At 42.9% G+C, this 25,162-nt stretch overlaps 1 protein-coding gene across 1 annotated transcript in view; it reads left to right on the forward strand.

Annotated features, from left to right (window-relative positions):
• The window catches only part of peak1 (pseudopodium-enriched atypical kinase 1), a 109,251-nt gene that overhangs the window by 34,698 nt on the left and 49,391 nt on the right, over window positions 1–25,162 (forward strand). Inside the window, exon 3 of the mRNA XM_080505346.1 lies at window positions 21,922–21,998. The gene's annotated coding sequence lies outside the window, so the exon portion shown is untranslated. The remainder of the gene's footprint in view (window positions 1–21,921; window positions 21,999–25,162) is intronic.

Here is a 25,162-nt window from a genome sequence, read left to right on the forward strand (position 1 = left end):
ATAGTACCACGCTGGAATAGTTGACTGTGGCAACTATTAAATGCAAGAGTAAGTATATAACATTGTGAGTGTGTACTCTCGCTCGCCCGAACTGTTTTCACAGCAGCCCTTGCTCAGGTGTGTTTTGGTGCAGTAAATGAAACACACACACACCAACACATCTGCACTGAGACGAGATGGCTTCAGTGTGACTCCAGTCCCGGTTCCAGTGTAATTCCAGTATAATTGCAAGTTCAAGCTAAAAGAGACTCCTGCTAAAGTGTTCACCCACGAGTTGGTTTGTATTCAACCTCCAAAATTGAGATTAGAAAATGACCATCGAGGCAACAGCCACCTCTAAAGTGTGCATACAGTGACTCACAGCAATTGGTGGGCACGTGCAGCTAATAGTAGTGGCTGAAGTTGCTGTGATAGTAGTTTAGATGGACTTCTTTGCTCTTAATTAAGACAATTCTTTCTTAATTCTTTCAACTTCTTCACTTTGTTATTTTTAAGGGACTTTATACAAGTCTGCTGGAGGCTGATGAGTGTTTCAACGTACCATGATCTTGTTTTAAACCCACTTAATAAAATCCCAAATATTAAAATGCATAGATATCAAAGGGTAGTTTCTTGGAAAAACAAACATAACCCAAAACAAGGCTGATTTTATTATTCTTGTTTAGTATAATTAGGATTTGTTTCTAGGACAATGGTCCGCTTGTGTTTTATTACAAGTGTATATGAGTTGGACTGTCTACTTTCCTTAGAAGATGTGAAAATATCAACGATGAAAAACCCCAAAAAATCTAAAAACGTGCCTTTTTTTTGGTCCAGACAGTCCCATTGTTGTCTACATACAGCAGCATTCCATTTCTCAGTGCTGCTTTCATACGGCGAAATCTCCTGCCACTTTGCTTCATTGCTTGGTACCTGGTGAAGATAGTTCGACTTCAAAGAGCTAATTTGGGTCCGACATGCTAAAAATAGAGCAGAGCGACACCGGGTCTACACAACACAGCAGGAACTGCCTTCGCTCGCCGTTCTAATGACTTCATTTCGATGCAGTGGGAGCAGCGATGATGGATTCTGATGTCTCGCCGCCGCTTCTTGTGATGACTCAGTCGCCACGTCCGTCGAGGGTCGAAGCATTCTGCTTGGAGACAGCCACCTGACATTTTTAATGAGTTTTCAGAAAATGCCATAATGACCTGCCATCTCCGGAGTTGTTTTATTATTTTTTTTTCATCAGCTGCCGTTCCTTGGCCCACTTCCTTGAAATACTACCCACAGCTGCATGAATGCTGAAAGCCGAGTTAGTTTTCTTCGCTCATTCAGAATCCACTGCTGACAGAGTGCAAACTTGAAACTTCTGGCTTGATTTGTGTGTTGGGTTTTTTTTAACAAGCAAAACACAACCTCCCTCTTTAAATATGCAAATCCGGCCTCCGATGATCACATCAGGAAACCTGCAGGTATTGCTTTGTGTGTCAAATGTCTCAGCAGGGGCATGTGGAGACCTCAAGGTGTGCTGCTGTTCATTTTTAACCCCGTGTTTACACACGTCGCTGCAGAGAGCAACCGCTATTTCGCCCTGTCCTCCCACAAGAAGACCTTGTTTTTAACTCTTAAATAACTGAAACATTCACACACATGGAAATGTTGGCAGAGATCCCCCCCCCCTAATTATCCTCCAGGGAGGTCTCCCTTTGGGTAACATGAATCAAAACCTACCGGACATGGATCTTCAGTACACTTATTAGCCCATATCCACTTCTTTGATTACAAAGCCGTTCCTACATGTTAAGCGTTTAACCTTCATTGAATATTGACTTCCTGGTATTGTCGACATTTCTAAACTCAGTGTCCGGTGTATCAGTTTCACTGGTGGCTCTGTTAACTGGTGAATACTGTCACAGCTGGTGTTAAAATAAGACAAACGAACGGTACGATGCTTTAAACTTTAATGTAAATGCGGTTAAACAGCGCTTGCCAGGACCGCTCCGGATTTTAGTCGGGCTTTTGACATCTGCTGTGCAAAGGGGACGCTCGAGGAAGCCGGTCGCCAGTTAACAGGCAAACCAGTTAATCCGAAACACTGCAGTGTTTCAAAAAAAAAAAAAGCCTGCACATCACCGCTGCTCCACAGGGTTTATTTCTGTGTTCGTGAGCGTTTTTGTTGTGATTAGGTTTAACAAACGGCCGGGTGGCTGAGCCGCCTTTTGACTGGTGTGTCGTGATGATCAGCGGCCTGCCGTCTGCCGAGGTCACATTGTCTGCTCGTCTCGGCTCGCTTGGAGCCTGGGTCCAGCACCTACCATGAAAAGTACCTGGTAGTGGGGACTGACACCGAGTGGGAAAGCGAGTAGAGTCAAGTCGAGTAAGGCTGAGGAGGAATTAGTGGAAAAGCGCCATAAGTAAGATGGATGGATAGGGAGATGTTAATGGCGTCAAAAATGTGTTCATTGTCGCTTTTACAAAGGGTATTATATTATTGTATCTGGTTTTTCTTTGAAATTCCTCTTAGGGCACACATGATTGTCCGTCCAGATCTCAGTCTTCATCCTGATGGGTCAGTTTAATTGAATCGTCATTTTCAACCGAGCCCCTGTCAATTGATGCCAGCATCATTTCCTGATTGATGCCGCTGTGCCAGTGGCGGATAACTTTTGTAAACAGATCGATGGCCAAGCAGATGTCACCTTGTCCAAATGGAGCATGACAGCAGTCTGAATCCTCCTGAGTCACTGAATAATGTGTTACCCATGTCACTTGACACTTTGGGTACATTCGCTTTTTTCCAGCGGCGATTCCAATGTTCTATATATCTTAAGAAATGATTAAATGCTCAACAGCTCGTCTTTAAATGGGCCTGCTCCGTATCTTTTGCCCTGGATTTCACACGTCCGGCAAAATAATGTCAGCACAGCAATCCAAAGTGAATGACTTCGCTTAACTTTGAATAACTCTGATGCCCCTGCCTTTCTGTAGAAGCCTCTTTGCTTGTCTTTGGATATGCCTCTTGTGTTGTGTGTGTGTGTGTGTGTGTGTGTGCTCATCCCCCTCAGAGGGCCCTTCACACGTTCTTATCACGTACTTGGTGGAGCGCAGGCCCTCAGAGACCCGCCGCAATCAGCCCAGAGCAGGAAGCCAACACGAGTGGGCTGCACAGAGGCCATTACTCTCTACTTAACAATCATGACCCTATTGTTTCTTTACTGTCATCCCTCCCGCTTCGCCCTCTTGTACACCTCTCTCCTTTGTTGTTTATATGACCTCACCGCCTTTGTTTTGGTTATTCATCGCAGCTTTACAGAAAGAAAAAAAAAAAGATGACGGAAAGAAATGCATTTTCTGATTAACACTGGAGAATTCTCTCAGATGTTTACAGCTCCTGGAGGAGCAGATTATACTCATGATGTGAAAGAATATGAAATTCAGAGTCAATCAGGAGGATTCTTCTGAAATGAGATTTGTTTATGGTATGTTTGTAAGTGTTTCTGTTATTGACTGCATCTTGAACAGGCCCAGACACATCTGCTTCAGTTTTGCAGTTTTAACATTATTATTGACAGATTCTTTTCAGCGAATACATCTCGTGTTAAAGGCCTCATTATTCCAGACCTTATTGGTGTCAGCCAACCCTGTACATTTTATTATAATGTCTCACAAAACTTTTAGTGTTCTCTGAATCTATTGTTTGCAAAGATTTAACTCTAGACTTGTGTATCTGAGTCATATTTTTCTGATTTCTCTTTACATGCATGTTGCATGTAGCCACACAGTAGAAACTCCCCAGCTGAATTATCGCCCACAGAGTGGATATAGACTTTCAAGAATTTCTATATGCTTTGTGGTGGCTAAGCAGGGGTGGCCTTGTTGTTTTTTTGTTTTGGATGTTTGACCTGTTGTCGCTCTGCATGATTTAATGTGTAAATACTGAGAAATATTGTTTATTGTCACCACAAGATCTCCAGGGTTTCTTCAGCACAACTTGCAGCGGCTTGTGTCATAATTAGACCTGATAGGTATTGTCTGCTGCACTTCTGGGAGGCATCTGGCACGTGCTGCTGCACATCTGGTGGAAACAGGAGCATCGTCTGGAAGGCCTGCGAGGCACTCTTAGTGGCACGCAGCAGCTGCACCTGGTGGGTATTGGGGTTTACGTGCCACACCCTCTCGTGGCGATTGTTCATCCCTTTTAATGGAAGTAAACATCTGGATCACCAATTGACACAAGCCTGGAAGAGTTACTGCATCCAGGAGGATTGTGACTGAGTAAACACTCCAGTGTCGGTCTCCTGCCACTGCATTGGGCAGTTAGGTCTGACTATGGTAAGAGGTTGCCCTATTAGATAATGGCTTCCTGTGCTCTTCCCCATGTGTGCATACCTAATCGGTAGCTCAGTGTTTTATGGTCCCAGATTGATAGTGGATCTATTTCGTCACATCACTTGATGCTCTTTTTGGTGATTGGATGTCCCTCCCCCTGGAATATTTTATGACATGATGCCTTCCCCCTGTCTCTGCGAAATGTGTCACTGTGAATTATCTGTGAAGTGGAACCGATGCTGCAGTTTTTATTATTATTTTCAAAGAAATGAATTATTTGTGGAATGTAAATCAGAGCCGGGGACTTTGCATCGCCGTTGTGTTGAAGACCGCTGCTTCCACGTTGGTGAAAGTGGGCCTGCGTACCAATATCTGGCTCCACTGTAATGTCTTGACAAATCAATGTCAGATAGATGGTCTGCAGCTTTTCTTGAAGCCAGTCTAGTTTTCAAAGAAGATAAGTGCGTTGGTTATGTTGCAATTGCAATAAATCAATATTCTCAAGCACAGTGGCTTCATAAATGTAAACATTCACAACATGTATTGTGCCTGTAAATGTGTAGAGTATACATTAGATTGAAGTAGAGATTCTTTTAAGAAGGGTTATGGTATGTGCATTGCAATGTCAGAAAGGCTGTTCCTCTGGATGGCTGATCATTAGTCGTTCATAACTGTACAGAAAAAAATACTGTCAAAATATTTATGGTTGGTGTGTTTTCACATCAATTTTTTATCAGATGAGTCATCCCCCGTTTCCCCCAATGGCAAAATATATTGAGGTTTGAGGTTTGGGATATCGGCTTGTATCTGCTGGCCTGAAATGCACATTCAAAGCAGTTGGCAACACAAAATTCCAATCAAGCTGAGAGCACACCTGCACACGTCCTATTTCAAAGTAGGGTATCAAACCTGTTTACAGCATAGCCTTTTATTGGCGACGCTCCGCCAAACAACAAATAGAGCTCAAGCTGGCAAAGTTCAAAAGTTCCTCATTAGTTATTCTTTCAAATGTACCATATTTGTGGTGTTTGCACTGCTCTCGGGTTTTAATCTGACTCCAGTAGACACGCATCTGTGTTACAACCCAAAAACTTCTACCCCCCATTCGTTCCTGATACTTTCACACATAAATAACTTAAACTTGTTATTTTCTGAGGTTATTCAACCCATCAATACTTGAGAAGAAATATGCAAAATCATGAATTACCTGTGATTTATGCAAGCATGCTATCAACAAGTGTGGTACGCTTGCATAGAGGTGTAGAGATGAGGGTTGTTTTTTTTTTCCATCTGCTGAACCCTGAAGGATTGAAAACTTTGTCATAGACATCTTGAAAAAAGTTCCCCCTGTTCTTTTGGGAACACACGACCATCACCGCTGGATTATGGTGAATCCCAGGGGTTTTTGGGAATGCGCTATGTCACAGTGGGTACATCATCTTCTGCTTTGTAAAAACTGCACGCTCAGCAGTTGTGGTGTGCCTGATGCAAAGCTCTCACGGAAAGTGATAGACACTTGTTTGAAAGCCCTTTGTGAGAAAAATGCAGGCGCACACCTCACCTCTTGTTAATCTTGAGGTGACAGGGAAGATGGAAGAGAATCTTGTGCGAGTGGGACCCAAGATCAAAAGTCCAGGCACACGTTTCATCCGATTCTTCTTAGTTTGAAAAAGAAAAAGGAGCAATCCACTCAGTGAGCTCCGTTTTGTCAGCATGTCAGGCTGATGTACAGTGTGCGGATGTGAGGCAGTGGGCCTCACAGCGCCACCACCCTTTTAGCTTGATTGAACGACCCCAAGTTCTCAGGGTCAGGGAGGAGGAAATGAGCACCGGAGTGCATCGCATTTGTCTTGCAGCATCCCCGTGTCAAACACAGGGCCATCTTCTCGCTGCTTGACTGGTGGGCCATATGTCCACATGTGCCAGGGTGCTGCCAACCACCACAGCAGATACGTTTCCCTTCACTGAGAACAATTCGATCGAGAATAGAGATACTCAGTGAGACAGAATGATGTCTGTATCAGAAACAGGCCGTTAAGTCCTATAAAATGAGCTATTTATATAATGATCCATGATATTCCTACACAATCTGTCACAAACACCACCTGCAGTGTGGTTTATACTATGTGGTTGTAGTTATCAACAAGCAGGAGTTGATTTACTTTGGAGTAATATCTGACCGTCTGGAACTTTCGAACTGCAAAGCTGAAATAGTCTGTCGATGCACATAAAAGCGAAAACAATCCCACGCATTTTTAGCTATTATCACTTTCAGTCACCCGGTTCCCAGAGCGCAACCTCGCTCACGCAGGGGCCCTTTCACAGGCTTTGATCCTGTTAATAATGATTTGCTGTGCAGCTGAGGGAGAAGGGCAAATTGAAATAGAAGCATAATGCTGTGAACTGATGGGTAAGGCTCGGAGCAAGTGGTGGAGCGGGAGTCCCAGCCCTGTGTTGTCCTTCACATTTGCAACACCAAAAGAAACCCTAAGGGCTACATCTGAATACTGTAGATCTCACGCCAAAGGACAGTATCCCCGAAAACAACACTTGGATTTGACTCCTATTATTATTTACAATGCTGGGTTCCAGAGGTTGGAATCCACCACTCATCAGCATTTAGGTTCTTTACGGCTGCTGGCTTTTTCTGAAGAATTCTGAGAGGCCTCCCCTTATCTCTTCAGTGCCATGTGTCACTGCTTAAAGACGTTTAGCCTCTGGGGCAGGTTCCCCATCGAGACAAGCTCTGGATGGACTTGAAGAAGAAGAGGAATGAACATCCCTACCAATCCACTGGCAAGGGTGAAAAGGAGAGCACTAATTGGAGGCCGATGGTGAGCCAAAGATCTCGACTCGTCTTCATCCTGCTCTCCTTGGGGTTTCAGATGACTTTTAGTCACAGTGGTTTCTTTGAAGTCTATCCACTGCTGCAAGTACCACTGGACTGTCCTTGCTCAGGGTATCGTTGTGAGTGGATTCACACTTGGCAGGTATGATATGACACTCTAGTGTGAATGATCTGCAAGTGCAGTTCATTCACAGAAGTGTGTATGTATGGTTGTGGAGTGTCCACTTCGTAATCACACGAAGACCCTCTTCAAGACATATCAGTCAACAACAACCGTTTATTGTGATTCGTAGACATTAATGCTTCACGGACCAAAAAGCCACACAGAAGTGTGACAAGTTCTTTCTCTTTTACTTCCTTATATTGTGTTTTCAGAGTTCTCAGCTGGTGAGAATGTCATCCATGAGTGCATGAGCCCACAAATGCCTCTGATAGATGGTGTGATTCAGGAAAGGTTACACATTTATTACACTCTCCACTGGGTCACATATACTAAAACACATCTTGTTACACAATGTCAACCTTTGCCTCGCTTCTGGATGTGGTTTATTGACCTGCTAAATTTGTGAATACTGAATGTCTGAAGATTATCTGAGGCGAACTTTGAAAATGACACCGTGTTGCTGCTGTTGGTGAACCAGTGTCACAGTTTGACATACTTGTAAGGAATATGTTTTCATAGTCGGGTTATTCATTAGTGTGGCCAGTCATGGCTATTTTCAGTGTGCAACCATCTAATCCGAGACATTATTCTGCTCCAAGGACACAGAGGGTTGCCATCAACAGCATTAATCAATGGATGTTGCTTGTTGTTTAGGCCTTCACAAAGCATTGGTGTTGGATGTTTGATGGCAGTTGTGTTGTGAATAATAAGACAATAATTTAAGCCAAATTCATGTACTGAAGTCTCACACACACTCTTCAAGTAGTTTAATGTGCTATATAAAATACGACCTTTTAACATTTTACCCCACGTTTTCTCCAGTATCAGCTAGAGTGAGCTCCAGATCTCCATGGACCTTGTTTTACTGAAGCAGGTATGGAAGGTGGATGGATGGATGGATGGTTTGACAGTTAGACAGACGGACGAGTAAACAGATGGCTGGTGGGATGGATGAATTGATAGACAGATGGACAGGTAACTGGATAAGAGGGTGATAAATGCACTAAGACAGGAAAACGATAAATACGTGGATGGATAGCCATTTAAAACATTTTTAAATCTACAAAATCATTTCATGCTCAGAAAGACCGGATGTGATCAAGTAAAAACACTCCTTATGGTGATCCAAGAAAAGCAAACATAGGGGTGATTACATCGATTCCACAGGCAAATGTGATCGGAGGTGCCTCTTTTGGTGTCTCGTTAATTTTAACCACATCGAACTAACATGCACGCTGCTTTTCCTCACCTGTTTGAATTCAGGGCCGGAAACCACACAGAGCACGAACACAAAGCTCATGGGGATCTTGTGCTTCCACTGGGAGTCAGCAGGAACCCTTTCCCAGATATTTGGAGCCATTCTCTCAATGCGTCAGCTTTCCAACTAACCTCACAAACTTCCAGGCTGGTATTGATTGACAAATCCATAATGTAGCAGGACACTGTAATCTGTAACAGCCTCTTATACCTCATTGGTTTTTGGGCTTTTCTACTGAGCTGGCACCACAAATTCTATCAAATCGTGAGTCTGCAAATGGAAAAATTGCCCAAAAAATAAATGGGATTGATGATGAGATTAAGCCCTTCCAGCCAATTCATGCAAATAGGATGGTCTTGTACACATACCCAGTGTGCTTTGCAGTAAACTGAGCCCCCTCCCACGCTCTTCCTCTACTTCTCCGTCTCTGCTATTTCACGAGTCATACTTTGAACTATAATGTCATTTAGATGGACTTTTATCACCCCCGGAGCTCAATATGAAAATTGATTTATCGAGGTCCCCTGAAAACGATATTGAGAAAGAAGGGCGCGTCATCCCTCACTCTCTTCGCAGCCGCGACACGACATGTTCAAAAGCAAGCCGTCGTGATGACTAATATGTGACTGGCTGAGCTCAGATAGCGAAGGGCACCGCAATGAATGGGCCTGCTTGGCTTCCTGTCAGTCCAGGAGGGAGGAAACAAACATGGGGGGGGGGGGGGGGGGGGGGGGGGACGATCCCTCCGGTAAACAGAGGCACGGCTGAGGATGACGAAGCAGGAGAAGCGCAAACACGCAAATAGTCGGTGATGAAAAGCAGCTGTTAGCTAAGGGGTCAGGACATGCGACAGCCAAACGCTCACAGCGAGGAGCAGCTTGAAACGGCAGTGAACGGTAATGGCACGTTGCTGCGTACACAATGACGTCTAACCACAGGCATTTTTCTTGGAAGCCGCCTCACAATAAGTGGCGACACGCCGATTGTTACTGCTGACTCGGGGGTGGGGGGGTTACAGTGCAGGTGAAGGCCTGGGAAGAAGATTTTGATGGAGATAATTCGACAGCACATTTGCTAGCAGCTTTTAAAACTATCAAGGGTTTGTTTCTCTCCTCTGTGTGTTTTGTCTTGTAAGTGAAGATGGCTTCCTTGAACACGGTCAGCTGCCTTTTTCTAAACTGGCAGATTTACTCTGGCTGTTGTCCTTCAAGCATCTTTGCTGCTTATATTCTACCTGATTGGAAAAGTAGATAAAACAGTCATAGAAAAAAAAACAACAACATCCATTCATTCATCAATCTGCCTAAATGATGTTTAAAGTTTCCTCCGTTACTCTGTGTTGATCATTCCCTGGGTGAACTGTCGATATATTCTTTGTCAACCGACACACGATAAGCCAAGTCTGCTCTGAAGTGATCTTTCATTGGTTATTTTATACATAATGCTACCGAACATATCTGATTCTATTCAGAGATGGTTTCTACTTTCATCCTGCACGTGTGATACTGAATAGTGTGTCTCTTGCCATGAGCTGTATCGCCCCGCTCTCCGTCCACCGTCTACAGCGTGAGATATAAAGAAAGTAGAGTATCATCACCGTGCCTCACAGTCACGATTAGATCAGTAATAATTTCACGGAGCTATCCTTAATCTGATCGCCGAGATAGAGGCGCATCAGTGACCACAAAGGCTACAAAGGATCCCCGTTTCATTTTAATCCATCTCCCAGGATAAACTTGTATCAGCTATCAGTTGGATGGCTAATTACTGTCGCCCTCTGGCTTACTTTTATGCTGTAAGCTCTTGTTCCTGCCTTTATCTGGTTTCTTCCACTTGTTTGCATCTCCATCTCATCCCCCCTGAGATCATCCTCAGAAACCAAGAAATGGTGTCAAGTTTCTGCCTCTTTGCCTGTAGGTTTTGATTATTTATTTCTTGATAATAGCATTATCAGTCCCCGGCAAATAAATGCCAGTTTAAGTTATTTGGTCTGTTATTCAGTCAGTCATTCTTGTTAATTACTTTTGTAAGTAATTCACCCTTTTCATTCATTTCTCATTCACTGTCAGTCAGTCAGTCACATATTTACCATTTGTTTGTTTGTTTTAGTCAATAAGTTGTTGAGTCAGTCAGCAAATTTGTCAATTATTTCATCTTTAATGTTGTCATTCAGTCATTCACATATATATATATTCAGTCAGCCATTTGTCTTGTAATTCGTAACTCATACATTAGTTAATATGTTCATCCATTCATTCAGCCTTTCATTTATTCATTTTGGCTTTTTCCCCAATTAAAATCTTGTGCACATTGTTGCTTACTGGCAGAATACTTTTTATTTTTAAATTTTTTTAAATGACCGACCAACCTCAGCCTCTCCGAGTGTCCAGACAGCGTCCTTGGAGATCTTCGGACAAACTGCCCCCCCCTGGTGTCCCAATTTTATTCTGGGTTTGACCTCTGACACCCATCATGTCGAGTCCATGAGGTCCAGATGTCGGGACAGATGATGGGAGGCCACTTACATCACTCGCATGTCGCCAGATCATCTGCACGCTCGATGCCCCCACGTTTCAATAGGAAGTGGCCTCTCGCAGCTAATTTAACACCGCTGCGCCGGTGAGACTTAACACTGTAAAAAGCTGGTAGTCATCAACAGTGCAGCCTCCGTACCGTAGAAACGCCACGTGAACGCGGCGATACTCTCAGCTGGAATGCCTCCCAATTTGTTTTGGTCGTTAAAAAAAAAAAAAAGTCACTCAGAGCGCATGCTGGAGCCAAATGTGTTTCCAGTGCCTCAAGCTGAGGAAACTCTCAGACCTGCAAAATACCCACAGGATTTCAAAAGATTAATTTTTTTTTAAATCATACTTTTACCCTGGAAATCACACTGAAGATGTTCTAAAAAAAAATTTTTTTACCAAAGAATACTGCATTGATTCAACTGATGGCCTTAGCATTTGAGTGTGGGAGTTTAGATTCACAGACGCAAAATATTTGTCTATACTCTGTACTGCTGAAGTAAATATGAAGGAGTGAATGGCGGCACTGACCAATTCTGAATTAGCTCAACTGACCTTTTGTGTGTAAAAATGAAAGTACAGAATTGTGGAAAGGGACAAAAGATGACCAAAACCTTGTGCAAAGTAAACTGTATTTTTCATGTGGAATTGATTAAATGCACCACAATTCCCTTGCATTTTGTGGATGAAGCCTTTTCAAGGATAACAAATGACATGATACAATTCTATATATACAATGAGAAAAGATGACCTTACAATAGATAGGACAGCAGTATAGAGCAGGGTCCCTTATACAAATACAATAAACATGCAGTAACCTACAGTTTGAAAGTACACATGGAAATATATTAGAGAAAAAAAAAAAGCCTGTAGTCTATATGTACTCAGCAGTGCACATGTATATCAGGCAAAACAGATGGGGCCATTTGGCAATTTGATCAAACATTCTGGCTCTGCCACCTCAGTTAATCCACAATAATGGATGATGCCACTTCTTTAAATGAGCTGGATTCCCTCCCATCCTGGTCCGTATATTGTGTGACACTATTGTTGTGTAGTGTGGAGACTCATTCTAATACAATAACAGATAAAAACAAATATTCACAAAAAAAAAGTATAAAAGTCCAAAGCTGGAAAACAGTTTATAGTTGATATGAGAATAGTTTGAGAAATGGACACATAAAGTAAATGAAGCCACATGCTGATTCCTGGTTCCACTATCCTGTTGTCGATAAACACACGTTCAAGATTTTAAACTCTTTAAACTACTGCAAGGTATCAGGCTGATGGTTGGTTTTGAAGACCTTGAAGAACACGTGAGAGTCCGAATACCAGAAAGAAGGTGGCAGGATTATGGAACGTTTATTAAAAATGAAAATGTGCAACACAGTAAGAAGGATCTATAAATAAACACCCCCCATCTGTCCAAGCACATCGCACCCGGTCCAATAATGACACAACATGGTCTCTTGGTTGTCTCTAATGTTTCTTTTTGTGTCTTCACAGCTCATTAAACAAAGCTGTAAGGATTACGTTGCAATAGTTTGCCTCGATTTTTTTTTAAAATGCAGGCAAATCCCCATTAAAATTAAATTCTCTGCCTCGCCATGTCGCTTCTGTTCAAAATTGAATAGTAGCTTCTTTTTTTTTTTTTTTTTTCAGATTCTGGGATCACTCTGTGTGCAGATTGTCTCTGACGACTAAAACATCCTTTGAATTATCGGTGTAGCCGACCAGAGATTAGCCCCGCTCTGCCGTCCACATCAGCCGTGAGGCTGACAGCTGCTCTGTAGGGTCCCTGCCGGTGAAGTGTAAGGTTAAGAGGCATGATGAAACTGATAGGTCTCCCTGGGAATTCAGCTCTATTGGGAGGCTTCAGCCCGGCCTCATTCACTCATTCACTCATTCCTTTCACTTTTTTTTCTCTTTCTTTTTTTAATATCCTGTCTGAGCACGAGGAGCTCTAAATGGGCTTGGATGATGGGACCATTGTCACGGCAGGCCACACACACACACACACACACACACACACACACACACACACACACACACACACACACACACACACACACACACACACACACACACACACACACACACACACACACACACACACACACACACACACACACACACTCAAGTGTGAGCGGGACATGAATTACAACAGCTAAAGAGACGGTCTCACCTCTGGACGTCATCTTTTTCTCGTCTTTCCCTGACCTTGGTTTCTTTCGCCCTCTTTTGTTTTTAAAATGTGGGAAGACAGATTGATTAAATTCCCATCATCCTGTGTGTGTGTTCTTTTTTTCTCCCTCATCTTAAACCCCTCACACTCGTTCCCTCCCTCCCTCCCTCCCTCCCTCCTGGTGGAGCCCTCCCTTCCTCCCTTCCTCCCTCCCTCCCTCCCCTCCCTCCGTACCTCTCATTCATGCATTTGCTTCCTCCGGACCACACTTGTGACGTGGCTCTCCTCCTCCTCCTCCTCCTCCTCCTCACCCGTCCACTGAGCCGCTTTTGTAAATAGACGGCCGCATTTTGTTTGTTGTCGGCGTGGTTCACACCTCAGCCCTTTCTACTCATCAAGGCTCCAACAAGTGTTTCCTCGGCTGGGACAGGCCCGTCACACAGGAGCTGATAGATCGACAGAGAGAGGAGCGGTGGAGATTAGATGAGGTGAGATCAGAGGGTGGGGGGGGGGGGCGAGTCCCAAGCCCCGCCGCCGCATCATTCCCATCTCTCCTCTGGAGTGTCAAGTGCTTGTAGTCCGGGGAGGGGGGGCGGGGGGACTTTCAGCGCTGACGGGACAGCCTCTAATTAGGCAGGATGTGGATGCTTTGGACAAGCTGGCTCACATTTTAATGAGAAGTCTTTATAGAGAGGAGTGGCTGCAGCTTTTGCTTAGTGGCACAGTTCGGTAGCTCCGGACAACAGTGACAGTGTTTTACCTCTTTGGTTTTGTCTTCAGGACAAAGATTGTGGTTAGTTTTTTTGGGGTTTTTTTGTGTTTCTTGTAGAGTGATTTGGAGCAGCATTGTCCGCACTTTCTTGTTCTGATGTTGAATTTGTACCAGAGCTGCTTTCTCTGTCCTGAAACTGAAGGTTCACGTGTTTCTTTAGAGCCAGTACCGGTACTCTCCTACTTGGTCTCCTCTTTTCCATCCAACACAGCTCTCTCTACTATTAGCCTCCAAAGACCAACCACAGTATCTTACTTTATTTGCCCCAGTTCACACATTCTAGGGTTTAAAAACAGAAATCTGAGAGCTTGTAGGAGGATGTCTGCTTTGGTAGCTGCTTTTTGCAGTCGTTTGAATATGAGGAAGTGCAACGCTCAGCCGTCCTGCTATAATGCAATTTGATTGGGGGGGGGGGGGGGGTTATCTGTGACTATTTTTGCTGGTTGTATATTGGATAATCCCACCCCCTCCTCCAGCACATTTCTCTTTCTAATCAGCTCTGAGCAGGGAGACACAATACACACCCACATCTGTGTGGCTGCGGATACCATGAGGTCTGGATGAGACGTGTTTTCATGTGTGTGTGTGGTGTTACCGAGTCGCTGGATGAGTAAGTTGATTGCATATGTTTATATTGATGTCGGGGCCTGAGTGAGCACTGAAAACTCAATGGATCATTTTAAACATAATGTGATTATGACATAGATTATCAAGATTAGACTAATAAAAGTGCTTCTCACAGCATTATCTCAATGATTATTGAGCTGACTTTATAAAACTTCCGACGACTCGTACTGAAAGTTGTGACTCCAGGTGGCAAAGTGATCAGCTTCGAAGGGAGCCGGAGGTTTTTCCGTTTACTGATGTGCTTAAATTCTTCCTCACCCACATAATCCCAACTCAAGTTCAAGCTCGGGTCACGATTTGCATGAATCATCTCACCTGATTTCCATTCGACCCAGGTGGGAGAACTGAGTTCAGGCTGGAGCCGGGAGACTCTGCTCATTCCAGAGGCTGATAGAATAAATGTGTTTGTGACTTTTATGGTCCACTTCAACATGCCGCAGAAGCAAAAACTCTCCATTTTAGCATTTGTTTGAAGAAACTTTATACCTGCTGCAATCACACTTTTTAGGTACAAATTGTCAATCTGTTTGACTAAAATAGTGAGTAATTTCTGCCTATTAGCATGAGCAAAAATAAGTAGTAAATGTAATTTTTTTCCCCAGTCGGTCGAGGGACATTTGTCACCTTCAAGTTATTTGTCATTGCACCAGTAACTTTCAAACACAGCCAGCTAATTCTTCCAACAATGGAACTCGGTACACAATCAATAATTATTTTGCCAATTGTTTAATACTTTGACTATTTTTTTTAACGATTGCAGTTTTGCCTGGTAAGTCAAGAACATATTTTCATGGGGGGGGGGGGGGTGAACTGGAAAGAATGTGACAGCATTTTATTTAATAAATTTCTCTAAGACACAGTGCAAAAGGAACACATCGACTTTAATTAATGCTTGATAAGCAATAATCGGACACAAAAATAAATGACTGTTTCAACCTTGTCTCAGTTGTCAAGGCCGCCTGTTGGCTGTTAAACTACGGCCACAGGTGGGTGAAATGGACCACTTCCAGTAAACAAACGTTATTAAACAAGTAATTGACGACTAAATTAAGTTGACAACTATTTTTGATAATTGATTTTAATCGATTAAATCAGTTGTTTTAGCCCTAAAAGTAGTTTAGCTTCATAAAAATCAGGATTTTGACCGAGCTTGTGATGCTGATGTCCTAATTAATGTACCCAACATATTCAATTTGCTCAAATAAATGTGTTCAAACGTGCAAAAATGTGCATTCAGTGTTTCAAAACGATGTCCTTATGTCATACAAGAAGTTTACAGTTTGCCTGTTGTCAAAATCAAAAAATTCAGTGGAAGATATTTAGGACGATCATCTCATTAGATTAATGATGATTAGGATAATTGGATTTTTCTTTTTTCTTTTACAAACTACTGTATATTTCGGTCAAAATACAAAGGCATTGTAGTGATAGTTGTGCATCTATACATTCCCAAACTTGCTATAGCATTATCTTTGCAACTCTAAACTTTTGGGTTTTTAAAGCTAATGTTTTCAAAAAAAATCTGAGATCCTGTCTTGGATGTGAGTCGTTGTTTGATGTAAATCTATTTTGTTCCAGGGAAATTGCAGCATGACGGTTGTTGGTGCCCCACTGACTAAACTCTTATCGAAGTTTAGATAATATGTCAGGTATGAGCGTAGAATTATTGCTTCCACAGGTTTTTCAATAAAGATAGCTTAAGATTAGGCCTGCAAATATCAAATATTTCTTAGTAATCGATCATTCTATCAAAGAGTCCATCGATGAATCGAGTAATCGGATAACACATTCTTTTGCTTAATCAAAGCCTAATTATATATGTACAATAGAAACTAAGACGGATCACTTAATAATACAACATATTTCTTTTTTAAGACAAATTTACATTTACATTTTATGCAAAATGATAGAGTTTCAGCCAAAATGTAAAAAAAAAATAAAAACGTTTCCCATTATTTTTTTCTAAGTTATCCAAAAAAGAATTTACAGATTTATAAACGATCTTTAAGTTGCCCAACTTGACATTTACAATTAGGGGCTTGAAACACAGGCGACAAAATTGAAAGCGCAGCGAAATTAACTCTTTAATTTCACTGTGTCACAATGAAAAGACACTTTTTTGAGCTTGAAATGTAATCAAATGAAGAAAATTAATACTTTTAGTAATAAACGAATAGCACATTTGATAATTCTTCATAATCGAGGTGCTGAAATTACTCGAGGAATCTTGGCAGCCATCATTATGATTGAGCAAAGACTAGTAGAAGTAGCCTGTTTGTTAACAAGGAACCTTTAAATGCATCCCAAAGCTGCTGAACACAGTCGAACCTTGACTGCTTCCGACACGTTTTACCTGGAGCTGTTGGAGGTCGGGGTCAGTGCTGCTCACTGACAGCCGGCCAATCCGGGCGTATCTGTCGCTGCCGCGTAAGGAGATCAGACTCAAAGGCTCGTCAGCGTCAGATCGTGACGAGCAAATGAGTCGTTATCTTCAGAAAGAGCAGCTTCACCAGCATAATGGTCTCCAACGGCAGAGTGTTATTCAGAAAATCCTCGTGTTTATCTCCACCAAGTCTCTTGAGACAGCTTTTGAAAGCGGATTGGTTAGAAGTTACTGAGATAACTGATGTGCTGCTGTTTTCCAGTGCAGCCTGTTAGTCAGGAACAGGAATCCAGGGCATTTCACACACTGACAAAGCTACGAGTTAGATTTAGTCCAATTTTCTTTCTACCAATTAGAGGCCTGTCACTGGTTAGAAATGGCATAGACCTTATTGGAATGGACGTTTTCCCGGAGAAACCTGCTTATATGACTTACAGAATGATGCAGTTCAAGTAAGATTTCAGAACAGTTATGTTAAAAGTCAAGAGGTTTTCTTCTGAAGTGCATGAGTCAATAAGTTGGAGCGCTCAGAAATGGAAGACACAGATGCAATGCGTTTTCCTCAAGACGACTTCATTTTCTCACTTACTGCAGCAGAAAATGTCCGGTTTAACGATCAAAGGTTGAATGAATAGACGTTTAGAGGGCAGTTCACCAGTTTTGCTAGATTAGAGAATTTCTTGTCATTACACGGGACTTCTTTGGAGGACTGCTCGAGATCACAAGGTCACAAAAGGCATTTCCTGATTGGAGGTTATCAAATTTGGAATTTTCAACTCCAGCCAGAAGGTGCTGGCCCACTTAGTCTCACAAGTACATCTTTGAACTGTGGGAGGAAGCAGGCGCAGGCGTAGCTACCTTGCCTGTGTGGCATAGACCGTGCCACTAAGCTCGGGATTTGGAGTGGCGATTTGTTTGTGGTCTCCCACTGAGCCCTGCTGTTGTATAAAAAGCTTCCTGTGTGACTTTGTAGTCACAGCCACAGACTTGGACTATTTAAATGCACATTTAAATGGACTATTAAGGAATGCACAGACTTTGCATTTAAAGATGCCGCAATCCCTACATTTGAATTGACCATATCTGTCAAAGCTTGAGCGATAAATACTTGTTAAAAGTCTGCTTTAGCAGCTGTTTGGGGGTAATTTTGTTAACAGAGCAAGCCTTGAGAAACATGCTATAGATTTGTAGTTGTCATATTGTCTAACATGAACTGTAGAAACTTGTTGATTATCATCCAAACAGTGCATGACACTATTGTCCGTCCAAGTGTAGTGGAGTAACGGAGTTCAGTTTGAATGTTGATCCATGTACCTTGATTATGATTTCCATGCTTTCTTTACATTGTACCATTGTCACTGCGGTGTTAGCCATGAGCTTGGCCATTCTGCAATACGTGTTAATGAGAATGAGTCATCAAATGACATCTGCAGGGTTTCAGAAAAGTGAAGGTGATCTGGGAGGTCAGAGGAAATATGCCCCACAGACAGAGAGATGGAAAGCACATTAACGCTAATTGCCAAAAGACCAGCAGACATTCACGAACTCAAAAGTGCTACGATTTAACACCGTTAGCCAGAAATAGTGTTCGTGTGTATTAAAATCTGATCAACCTGAGTATCTTTTTGTCTTTCCACAAATAATTGGTATGGTTCCATGGTGACACCAGAGGGATTAAGCAGTTTCTTCTACAGCAAACACACACTGAGAGTCAGTGTGATGAGACCAGCCAGAAGCCTAAATCCCCTGCAAACACAGTGGATATTGAATACACCTTTCAGACACCAGCCACAGCATTAATCAGTGCACTCCCCCCCCCACCCCACCCCCCAAACACAGTCAGGCTTAGAAAACCAAAAAGAATAGGCCCAGACAGTCAATTAAAAGTCTGTTTACCGCCATGTGTCCTCGTCGGACACTGTTATTACCGAGCGCGAGCAGCAACACAAGGCTTACAGTGTCCCGGGAAGTGCATCGGTCCGAGGAGACGGGCCAGAGCGGTGAGTGGCGGGGAAGGGGATTCACAGGTAGCAGATGGACTACTGGAACCAGCTGTTGTTTACGAGGCGCAAAGGAGGGATTTTTGCTCGACGCATAGTTCAGGGAGGGAGCGAACATGCAAGGGAGCAGGCAAGCGCCACCTGCAAACAGCACGGGTTGATTGACACTCGCCAGCATACAAAGCGCGATGGGATTCCCACAACGCAGGAGCGGTAATTAAATGAACGCTTTGATAATTGCGCCTCATCCCGGGCCAAGCTGCCAGGTTGGGTTTTAAAATGAAGAGTTGCTCAGTGATGCGTCGTCTGTGCTCAGGTCAGCCGGGGGGGGGGGGGGGGGGGGTGAGTATATGAGTTTATTTGGCAGCTCCCAGGTGTGTGAGAGGGGTGGCGCTGGCGAGAGCAAATGTTATTCTATAGTTGATCAAAACTAACGGAGCAGAAGGGAAATAATTCAACTCTCAACTGCCCTTTGAGTGGTGGCGTGACCTTTGGCAACTTTAACGGGCATTTCTATTAGTCCTAAATCTGTCTTAGGAGCACTCAGCTTTGTAGTTTTCCTGTACGACACTAAGCCATGCTTTCTAAATTCAGAGTAGACGCTGTTGGCAGGCTTGATGCAACATTGCGACATGTCAAGTTCGACATGTTCAGCCTCACTACTACCCAAACTGTCCGCCAATGATCCGATGGAAACTCTGCAACTTCTGCCGAGACAAATTCTTGTACTCCGGAGCTAAAGGCTAAACATGAAGTAGCACTGCTGCGGTGAGCAAGACGAGTCAAGACGGGTCTATATAAATTAGATTTCACCATTAAAAACAATCATCGTTTACATTGATTTTAGGATCATTTACATAATCTATATCGGCGCACGCGAATAAATAAGCAGCGATTAAAACCACTCGGCCAACTGTCCAAATGAGTAAATAGGGAAATAAATACTGGAATGTGGAATAATAATAAAAATTAAATGGCTTTTTTGGTATTTTTCTGCATTCATTTATTTGTTTGATTACTTTTAACAATGTAATTTTTCATCCTTTATATTTCATCACCGTTGATTTGCTGAAAACTCCAGATCTGAATCTAATCCAGCCTTACGCTAGTGCTTTGTTATGGACGCACTTTGTTTACTCACATAACATTTACAGCCTTCTCAAACTGAACCAATCCAGCCAGCATTTGGTCCCCTGTATTGTGGGAAAGCGTCGAATGAGTCCTAATGCTTCCTACAATACTTGTCTTGCAGTGTACAGTGTTATTTTACAATTCCTTTTGAAATAAAACAAAATCCTTATTGTAGTTTAAGTTTGAATGTTTCCCTTCCTATTCTGTAAGAAGTGAGTATACTGGAATCTTAATTTCCCTGTAGGATGGCCATATCCTGAGATCTGTGCACATGTGTTGTCGGGAAAACAGTAATCATAAACCAACTGTAATCTGGCAATGATAGCACAGAGGGAGCTCATGCACAAGGATATCATTTTGAAGCCAAACTACATTGACACACTATATGTGCTCATTTTGCTGGTATCGCTGTAACTTAAGGAAGGATTTTCTCATCATATTCCCATTTCGACACATCATTTCCATGGTAAAGAGAATAAATGGCTCCGTGACAAATAGACCCAGCCTCCCGAGATGGCTAGAGCTATTTTGGTCCCGTCATGCATTAATGTAGGGATGTTTTTAATATACGGACCTGAATATAAAGCGTAGAGTAATGATGTGATCTCTGGAGTTTCCGCCAGTAACAGAGCAACACTCGCACATCTACCTATTCTGTGTCCAATGCAACACCTTAAAAAAAAACAGCTCCTCCAGTGAAAGGGGGATAACGTTTACAAATGGGTTGAGCAATTTCAATTCCCTGACAGAAAATATGTCTTGGCTTCACAGCTGGCATTAAATCCGCCAGCGGGATTAGGAGGACTGCTACTGTGTGGTTTATTTTCAGCACACTGGATACCAGGACAGGGCAATGCCTCCATGGATCTCTGTAAAGCCTTATTCACGCCGCATAGCACATAATTGCTATGTTTCACGGCGGCGTTTTTGCCATATAACTTGAAAGTCCATAATACATTTAGATCTCGTGATATCAGAACGAAGATAAACTTTTTAAACAAATTTGCGATAACATGTTGCGATGACTATCTGTGCTCGGCTTTGAGGCACAGCGTGTGTCCCTGATGTGTCTTATTTATCATTAAAAAGGCAATAACCAAGGTGTTGTGAAGGATTTTTTTTTTTTTTACCAGCCCTGTCTGTGAAAGTGAGAGGCAAGGGAGAAAAAAAAACCTCACATGCCTTGTGTTTGTTGTGTTTTGGGGTTGGGATGCAGCTTTTTTTTTTTTGCTCAGTAGTTGAAGGTACTGTTTCCTGTCTGCTAAATTTGGCACCACATCTGATATGTGTGTAATGATGCAGCTGCTGTGGGAATAACACTTCCACACAAATGTACACAAAGTCGTTCACCCCGGAAAACGATTGTCAATCATTGCAAATGAATAAATAACCTCTTTAGACATTCAGCTGGAGTTGTGTGCTAATGAGACACATTTTTCAGAAGAATGCAAGTCTTCTTGTGTTCTCTTGACTTAAAAAGAGTGAAGGGCTTTACCTCTGTGGTGAGTGAACCACTGAATCTGATCTCTGGTCTGTAATGCGACCGAACAATGACTGACTGTGAAAAACGAGCCTCGATGTTCAGGGATTTGCTTCTGGCAAGGTAACTAAATGCTCGCCCCCTTCCCTTTTCCTCCTCTCCCTCCCCTCTTTGTTTTACTTTCTTTACCCCCCCCCCCTCTTACCTTCCCTTTTTTATTTCCTCTCACTCTTATCTTTAGGTTCCAGCTGAAGTTGAACTCTCTTCACCCACCTGGGACCCGATGGCTGCCCTTATTCCTGCCTGATTGGATTTGTGGTGAGTTCTCCTCGACTTTATGAGTCTGTGCACACCTTGTACAGTTATCAGGCCCCGTTTACGCGACAATGTTTCAACTGAAATGACACTTTCTTTTTTTTTTTGGAGCTTTTGTTTCAGAAAAGTTTTGCGGTTACGCTGCAACATTTCGAAAACGACGTCAAATTACACGGCAAACTGCATAAATGCTGGAAACACACGAGCGCAGAGAGCAATACTCATGTTGAAGGTGGATTGTTATTGTGACTATCAACTACAAAACTACAAGAATACAGAATATGCACTGGGAGTCAAGTTCAGAAAAAGTTTCACATCGGAAGCCATTTTCTCAAGATAAGATAAGATAAGATAATTACTTTATTCATCCCCGAAGGGAAATTGTTTTGTTGCAGCAATCTGGTACCTAGGAATGTTTTAAAATGCAATACAAAGTAATGTTTTCAGTGGCTCCGAGCACCGTCGTCATATAAACTCGTTTTGCGTTTTCAGCTTGAAAACCATGTCATGTAAACAAGGCCTGAATTGTTCCCTTTCACCACGTTAAAGCTCTGTCTTCTCTTGCAATCAGCGTCTCCATAGAGCTTTATTGTCGTGCCGCTTAGTCTCTCTAACAGCCGATACCAAGAGAGTACGCTTCCCTGTGGACCCGAGTCATGCTGCGATTAGTCTCTCATGCTTCATGCTGAGTTCATTATTCTGCCTCAGCACTCTCAGGCATTAGTATGGCATTTCTGGCTTTCTCCAAAACAAGAAGTCTTTGAGTGAAGCCGGCGTCATCGACTCTGTGACAGACGGGTCACGCTATCCACTTACAGCTCCGAGCGCTGCAGTTTGCTGTGGTAGCATTTGACCCCCCCTCCTTCCACACTGAACATCACTTTTTATTATTCTGTGTTTATGTCAGTCATGTTTGAAAAAAAACGTGTGTTATTTTCACCGGCATCGAGTGGAATGGCCTGAACAAGTGTGCATATTATTGTTGCTGTTGAAGCGTGCAGGAGACTATTATGCAAATATCGGGCTTCGATATCACGTGTCGGAAATCAAAGCGTGCAGATCCCCTCTGGATACAACCAAAGATTGCACAAATACTCTGCTCAGCCGCTTTGAAAGTCATAAAGTGAAATCAACACTTGTTCCCATGTATCTGTTATAAATTTGTGTCCCACATAATGAAACACTTCATCAGCTTCTTAACTCATGATGATTTGAAGCCACGTCCCAGTTACATCAAGTACATTTAGTCCTTTTGGTTTCACAGACATTCTTTAATCTGGGAACGAAGGGAATTCAGGAAGAGTCACAGTGACCAAAACAGACTGTTAAATGACTTTAATGGCTTGCATTGGTACAAATTGTAGCTTTAACACTGTCGCATTTTTACTTAATAGGCGTCAGGCTATTGAAGTGTTCAGTCTGTTTGCATCGTGCTTGTATGAAGCCAGATGGCAAGATTTATACTATCCTCTGCTGCTGCTGCTGGTCGGTATGATGGAAGCAGCACAGGAGTGTGATCTCGAACAAATGTTGTGTTCAGGTCAGGTTTGTTGGGCATTAAATGTAGAGCTTCAACTGTCTTTTAATTGTCCTTTAAAGACACCTTTGTTCCCAAATGTGTCTTTTAAAGACACATTTGGGAACAGATGTTGCTGAGATAACCCAAAATTTGATGTTTTCTTAAAGGTGATTGTTTTAACATTGTTAGGGTGGCATGGGTCGGTTTGTACAGCGGTTGTCCTCCAGTCGGAAGGTTGCAGGTTCATCTGCACTTGTCCACACGTCAACGTGTCCTTGAGCAAGACGATAAACCCCAAATTGCTCCCAATGGATTGACAGCGGGAGTGGGTGAATGTGATTAACGGCGTTGAAAAGCAGTTGGAAAGCGCTATATAAAGTGAATCCCATTCACATACTTGCCACTCCCAGTTTCGGAATACCGAAATCCTGTCGTGTTGTTTCATTCGGTGATGGATGCTCATCCAGACGTGCGGATGGCTTACCTCTGCTAACATTGTCATGCACTTATTACCCCACTAATGATCTCAGTTTCCATATGTTCAGGGAGCGCAGTTAAAAAGCAGCCATCTGTGGTGTTGCGTCTCTGCAGGTTTGGGCCCGGCTCTGTTTAAACCGGCGCCGGTCTCCACGGCTCCCATCACAGATGCTGCGGCGTGTGATAATAATAGATAGACAGTGCATTGTACTTGACCTTTTACGCCTGTCAACTAGCACGTCTTTTTAGCTTTGAAGGCAACATTTTCTTATCTTTTCCGCTTTGTTGAAACCTTCAAGATGTGTGTAACCTGTGTAGAAAAAACATGAACGGCGAGATACAAAAGTAATGAAAGTTACCGTGTTGTTATTGGCGCGTCACTCAAAGGAACACTGGTACATGTGGTACACATGAATCCTGCAACGTTTTCCGCTGGAGTGACATCTTGTTTATTCCTTTAAAGCAACAAACTTTAGCTTGGAGCAACGAGGCCGCGTTTGAAACCTTATATTCAGCTTTCTTTTTTTTCTTCTTGGTTTTTAATGATACCCGTCAGGCTTGAGTTCACACACGTGCAGAAACTGGAGCGGTTTGGGGCTAGTCGAACGAAGCGCGGCGGCTAATAAACGCTTGCCGGGGCAGAAACGGGAGGTGCTGCAGTGCCGCGTGAAACCTAGCATAGGTTGGTTCCCTGAAGCTTCGTTCGTAACCCCCCCCCCCGCCGAGAAGCTATGGGTTGGCTTCAACACTCTTGCTTTGCCCCCGTTCCTTCTCCGGTATCCAGAGGTCTCAGCTGCTGCTAGTTTGTTGCACACTTGGCTGTCAGGAGCCGTGAGTGTGTTGTGCTGTAATAGGATGACGTGGCGTTATCGTCCAAGTTCTCCATTGCCAGCAGTCGTTTCTTGGCCCACGCCTCTCATTACCTTCCGCAGGGATAATAATAAATAATTAATTGTTCAAAAATAAATAATGGCTCACGTTACGAAAATGAAAGTAGTGCATTTTTCTTCGGAAAACCTGCGAGCGTGTGCAAAGACGGAATGGTGGAAGTTCTGTTGCAGTGGCTGTGGTGGCATTTAGTCTTTTCTGAGTACATTAGAGTCCATAGAGTTTTCTCATCTCTTTACTTTTCCACTAACTTCAGTCCCTATTTGGACTCTAATCTGTTTTC

The sequence above is a fragment of the Blennius ocellaris genome, assembly GCF_963422515.1.
Source record: "Blennius ocellaris genome assembly, chromosome: 11".
In the NCBI taxonomy this organism is placed as follows: Eukaryota; Metazoa; Chordata; class Actinopteri; order Blenniiformes; family Blenniidae; genus Blennius; species Blennius ocellaris.